This window comes from Argiope bruennichi, chromosome 6 (assembly GCF_947563725.1).
Source record: "Argiope bruennichi chromosome 6, qqArgBrue1.1, whole genome shotgun sequence".
In the NCBI taxonomy this organism is placed as follows: domain Eukaryota; kingdom Metazoa; phylum Arthropoda; class Arachnida; order Araneae; family Araneidae; genus Argiope; species Argiope bruennichi.
In genome coordinates, this window is record NC_079156.1 from 105,337,309 (window position 1) to 105,343,179 (window position 5,871).

The 5,871-nt window shown below is 28.2% G+C and overlaps 1 non-coding gene across 1 annotated transcript; it reads right to left on the reverse strand.

Annotated features, from left to right (window-relative positions):
* Positions 1 to 3,669: 3,669 nt before the first annotated feature.
* Positions 3,670 to 3,741, reverse strand: Trnaw-cca (transfer RNA tryptophan (anticodon CCA)). The gene has a single exon. It is a non-coding gene; the product is annotated as a tRNA-Trp (tRNA).
* Positions 3,742 to 5,871: the final 2,130 nt, after the last annotated feature.

The window sequence follows — 5,871 nt, forward strand, 5'->3', positions numbered from 1 at the left end:
GAAGCAATTAAGTCTGAATTCTCAAAGGGGAATTTTAGAATGTCCTTTCATACATTCTCAAATTCTCCTCTGTAGAAATTTGTTGATACGAACTCTGGCTCAATTGAATATGTTTCAAAACGAGATTGATATGGTGCAATGAGATTTCAGATTCAATTTCATATGCTTATTTCTTCTCAAATCGTAAATTATTGGATCATTCCTTGGCAGTGAAAAGTGCAGCTTTTGAGATTTTGCTGTGAGATGATAAGGCATAGAATCTGCTATAATTTTGAGTAAATGTTGGCAGCGTGATTTTTTTTAATGTTGACAGCGATCTATTTCTTTTGAACATTGCAAAGATTATGAAGTGCATTTAACTATCAATTCAAAAACAGTTCATTCCATATTCAAAGATGGATTTAATTATTGTTTGAATATCCATAGTTAAAGCAATGATCTAAAATTTTCAGTTAGAAAGAATGTATTGGCCAAATACTGTATTATTTCTCATGCATTTGCAATTAGTACGAAATGTTCAACAACAATGTTGCGATATTCACTTAATATTGTCCGAGATTTAAAATGTCGAACAACATCATTGAAATATCATACAGTGTATTGTGCAAATAGAGATATTATAAAAAAATATTTATAAACAAAATAATTGTTTCCAAAGGATAGAAGTAGCACTGCAGTATGAATTTGAGCTGTAAAATAGATATATAAACTATATACATATGCTTAGAAAAGTCTTATATGTCTGACTAAAATTTAATAAAAAAAATAATAACACAATAATGCAGCTGACTAATTTTTCTAAAAAATCAATAATACAATTTTAACCATTGTAACTAATTTTTAGTATTTAATTTGATTTCATCATGTTTACAATTCTTTGTAATCAAATCTCAAACCTTAGTTTTTAGAACTTTGATTGTTTTATTTCAAGATTTATTTTATAAAATATTTTAATCATACTTTCCTTATGCTTGCTGTATCTGTTTTATTCTCAATTTGACATTTTTAACTTTTTAATGCCACATATCTCTAATAATCTGTCAGATGTATTAAGTTATATGGTTCTTTTATTGAACTAAAATAAGCACAAGATGAATTACAAACATTAAAAGAAATAAACAAATATAACAGCAAAAAATATCGTCTGAAATGTTTATTTAATAATAATAAATTATATAGAATATTCTTTTTTAATTTTTATGGCAAAACTTAATCTGATAGGCCAAGGCTGATAATAAACATTGAAACTTCGTTTAAAAAATTCTCGCTTATGAAGTATGCAAAGAAAAATTATTGCAATCGAAAAAAAAGAAAGATTAGGACAAATCTCTATATTTTAGAACTTCCCGAGTGTTCAAAACATTTTCTGAATTATGTCCGTCAGTCTTATTATATATTATCGTGTGATATTATATTGTACACTATTCAACAATATTACAAAGTAATGCCTAATACCAAACAATATTTTACATATTTGTATGCTTCTGAAAGTAAAAGTTTTCATTTCAAAATTTTACTTTCTATTCCTTTTTGATAATTTTTATTCCTTTTTCTTTATATTCCTTTTTGATAATTTGGTTTTCATTTATATATTTCTTCTTATATATGATGTATTGATTTTAAATCAGTGTATAAGTAATTTTCGCGAACTACACACACCCTCACACATATATGCATACACATGTGTGTGCGCGCGTCTGTAAATTGCAAGGAATTTCGTTCAATTGAATTTTTAATTTTTTTTAATCAAATATTTTTATTCGTGTTTTAATGGCATACAATAAATGTTATTCAAATTAAAAAAGATCTTATAAGTATTGCAGATTAAACTTTTATGAGAAGTTAACATTTTTCTGAATGATATCATAAAACCTCCCTTTTTTCGCATATTTATAAAATAAAATCAACACGATTACATTGCAAGGTGTTTTGTCCTAAAATTTCTTTCCATGTGGATTTATTTTTATTTAAAAAAATTAATTTTTACCATATTGTCATTTGTAAATTCTAAGGACATCTGAAAGTAATTTTTAAGAACGAATATCATTAAATTTGAAATTTAGTAACAAAAATCACAAAAGTATTTATCTGCGAAAAGATCTTTCCTTTTATTTCTTTGTATTAGAAATGGCTGCAAATTTACAGTACATTTTTATTAATGATGAATTTTTATTAAGATCACGAAATGTCGCTATCTTATCTATAATTCAACTCGCGCTTGCTGTTTCGTGCATTTATTTAGCTGAATCATGAAGTAAGGTCTAAAGACAAAATTCAATTTCCGTAAGTAATTCCGAAAAAAGAAGAAAAATAATGAATAGAAAATAGAATGATTTATTTTTCAAATCATCATGACTTTTTTTTACATTTTTGCCACAAATTGAAGAAATGTATCGACATGTTACAGTTATGATAGAATTCGTTAAAAATATGACAGAACCATCTTCGGAATACAATTAAATTGAATGAAATCAGATTGAATCGAATAATATTGAATAATGAAAGAATTGTTAATACAAGATTGCTCTTTAAAGAACATATTTCAGCTAAATATAATTTGATCAAGAAATCAAACGTGAAATAAAAGAATATTACACTTGTCGGCTCAAAATATATTACTTTAAGAAGTTAAATTTATTAAGGGTTTTATTTTATTAAAAGTTTAATTCTACCTTTCAATTTACTGGAAATTATACTCGAAATCTTGTTTTCTATTTCTTGCAACTTCGAAATTATTTATCATTTCACATATTTATTTTCATGTAAAATAATGAATGAATTTTATTATTATTGTTACAGTTATGGCATCTCTATATTAAAAACATAATTGTCATATATGAAGAAAAATAAAGGAATTTAGGTAAAAAAAATGTCAATTTAAGAAAATTTCTGCTCTATATCTTCTTTAAAAAGGAAATGGAAAGCATCAAGGATTTACAATTCTTATTTAATAATTAAATATCAAAATTATTGAATACCTGTTGATTAAAAACAAAAAAAAATAATTTCTGCTACCCATTGAAATATAGAATAAACAATTATTTGTCTTCTGTGTTTTAAGACCCATAATTAAAAGAACTGAAATTCTTAACTGCTTATAATATACAGACCCATAAAAACATATTCATAAGCAAAATATATTTGCAATACATCCACAGTAAATATCGATTCATTTTAACCTTTTCTGTAAAGCAAATGAAACTTAAAAATAACTTCCTATATACTTACATCAGATTTAAGTATATGCAAGCAAGAGTAATAAAAAAATTAATAGTTTTTTTAATTTTTTAAGTATTTGGAAAATAATTAAAAATAATAATCTGCAAAATTTTCAGGAATAACGTTACAGATCATAGTCTAAGCTTTTCGGTATCAAGCAGATAAATTCAGTATCAAATATCAGGTTATTGCGTCCTCTATGAGATACATGGAATATTTCATTTCTCAATTTTCATTCATTTACTAGATTTTGTTTCAATGCATTAAATTAAGTTTGCTTTCTCCTTGAAAATTTAAAGTAAGTATAAAATATGGGAAATGCAGTTGTTCTTATTTTAAATGTAAATTTATACTTCAAAAAATCACTGTGAATCTAGGAGACAGGTATCATAGGTGAAAAATTTTAATATTTGAAAATATTTTTTAGACTTCTGAGAAGCTGAAAATATATGACCCGGACGTGATTTGAACACGCAACCTTCTGATCTGGAGTCAGACGCGCTACCGTTGCGCCACCGAATCACATTCGACGTGTTGTTTTTTCTGCCCCAAAGCATTAAAGTACTTTTGTGAACTGCATAAAAATTTAACAAAACCTCGAATACCTGCTTAATTCTATTGAACTATGTGTAAGAGCAATAAAAATTTATTAAAGGGACTTATATATATTGCATTGATATAATTGGTAGTTTAATTTTGTTCCATTTATATTAGAAACATCATCAGTTGGTATTAAACTTTATTTAGCTATATTATTATTAAGCGTGACATTATTAAGCTTTATTTAGCTATATTATTATTAAGCGTGACATTATTAAGCTTTATTTAGCTATATTATTACTAAGCGTGACATTATTAAGCTTTATTTAGCTATATTATTATTAAGCGTGACATTATTAAGCTTTATTTAGCTACATTATTATTAAGCGTGACATTATTACGCTTTATTTAGCTATATTATTATTAAGCATGACATTATTAAGCTTTATTTCGCTATATTATTATTGAAAGCCTTATTAAGCTATATTATTATTAAGTTTCATCGAGCTTTGGAATAAAATTGTATGCTAACGTTTTCCTCATCCTATTTTATACAGTGAAAAATTTTAGTGCGAAAACATAGCACCTGTGTGGCAATTACCTGAGTGAGGATCCGTAACCACGTAACAAGACCACAGGACAAAAGTAATTACTCGTGTCCCGTAGCTGTTAGCTGGCTTATAAGCTTCACCAAGGTACTCATCCTCCACTCAAAGGTGAGACGAACAATATGGCTGTTGAGTGGTGATGTATTAGCTGTTAAGTGTAATGAACCTGTACCCATTTGAGCAGCGCCAAACGTTATGGCGAGCGACGACGAGTTGTTGTTGTTGCGTCAAATGAGTTTGACGACTTTGGTTGCTGCGTCAAGTGAGTCTGATGACTTTGTGTTGCTGCATCAAGTGAGTATGACGACTTTGTGTTGCTGCGTCAAGTGAGTTTGACGACTTGGGGTTGCTGTAGGTAGATGGCTCCACAACAGCTGTACGAAGGTTGAAGGTTCATCGTCAGAGGTCACCAATGTGGTGGATTGGTATGAGCGAGGATAGAACCTGGGAACTTGTGGTTCGCAGCCGAGTAACAAGACCACAAAACAAAAGTAATTACTCGTGGCCCGTAGCTGTTAGTTGGCTTATAAGCTTCACCACACCGGAATACATAACGAATGATAATGATAACTGAAATATATAGAAATACTATGGTTGAAATAGCATGTAGATAAAATTTCACTATATTTGGCTATATAAATTTTTAAATCTTTAATCACCTAACTTTATTTTCTGTCCAATATCTATATAAAAAAACTGAAAGTATCAATGGGAAGAGCCTCCCCAAAATTCTTGCGCATGTTCTCTGAGAAACTTGTCTTGTAAATTTTGGTAAGAATTTAGCAATTTTACTAATATATCCTGTCATCATTGTCAATTAATCTCTGGCATGCAGTTCATAATATTCTTGCATAGTATTTATGATTCAGCAAAGTTTTTCACAACCGATTGAAACAAAAATTTGACATTAAACTGCACTAATAGTCACGAAATAAAATACCAAATTTAATATATTTAAGTCACTGCATTTTTGAATTATCGCGTTTTCATGTTTCTGAAAGTGCAGCCCGACAGACAGTCAACCCTCTTTTGGATTCGACTCAGAACACTACACCACATATATTGCAACAGTGATTTGAATCTTATCTATCTATCTATAGAGGTTAGATCTGTAAATTGAATATCTTATCAATCTATGTATAGATGCTACCTCTGTGAATCGAATCTTATCTATCTATCTATAGAGGTTAAATCTGTGAATTGAATATCTTATCAATCTAGGTATAGATGTTACCTCTGTGAATCGAATCTTATCTATCTATCTATAGTGGTTAAATCTGTGAATTGAATATCTTATCAATCTATGTATAGATGCTACCTCTGTGAATCGAATCTTATCTATCTATCTATAGAGGTTAGATCTGTAAATTGAATATCTTATCAATCTATGTATAGATGCTACCCCAATGAATCGAATCTTATCTATCTATCTATAGAGGTTAAATCTGTGAATTGAATATCTTATCAATCTAGGTATAGATGTTACCTCTGTGAATCGAATCTT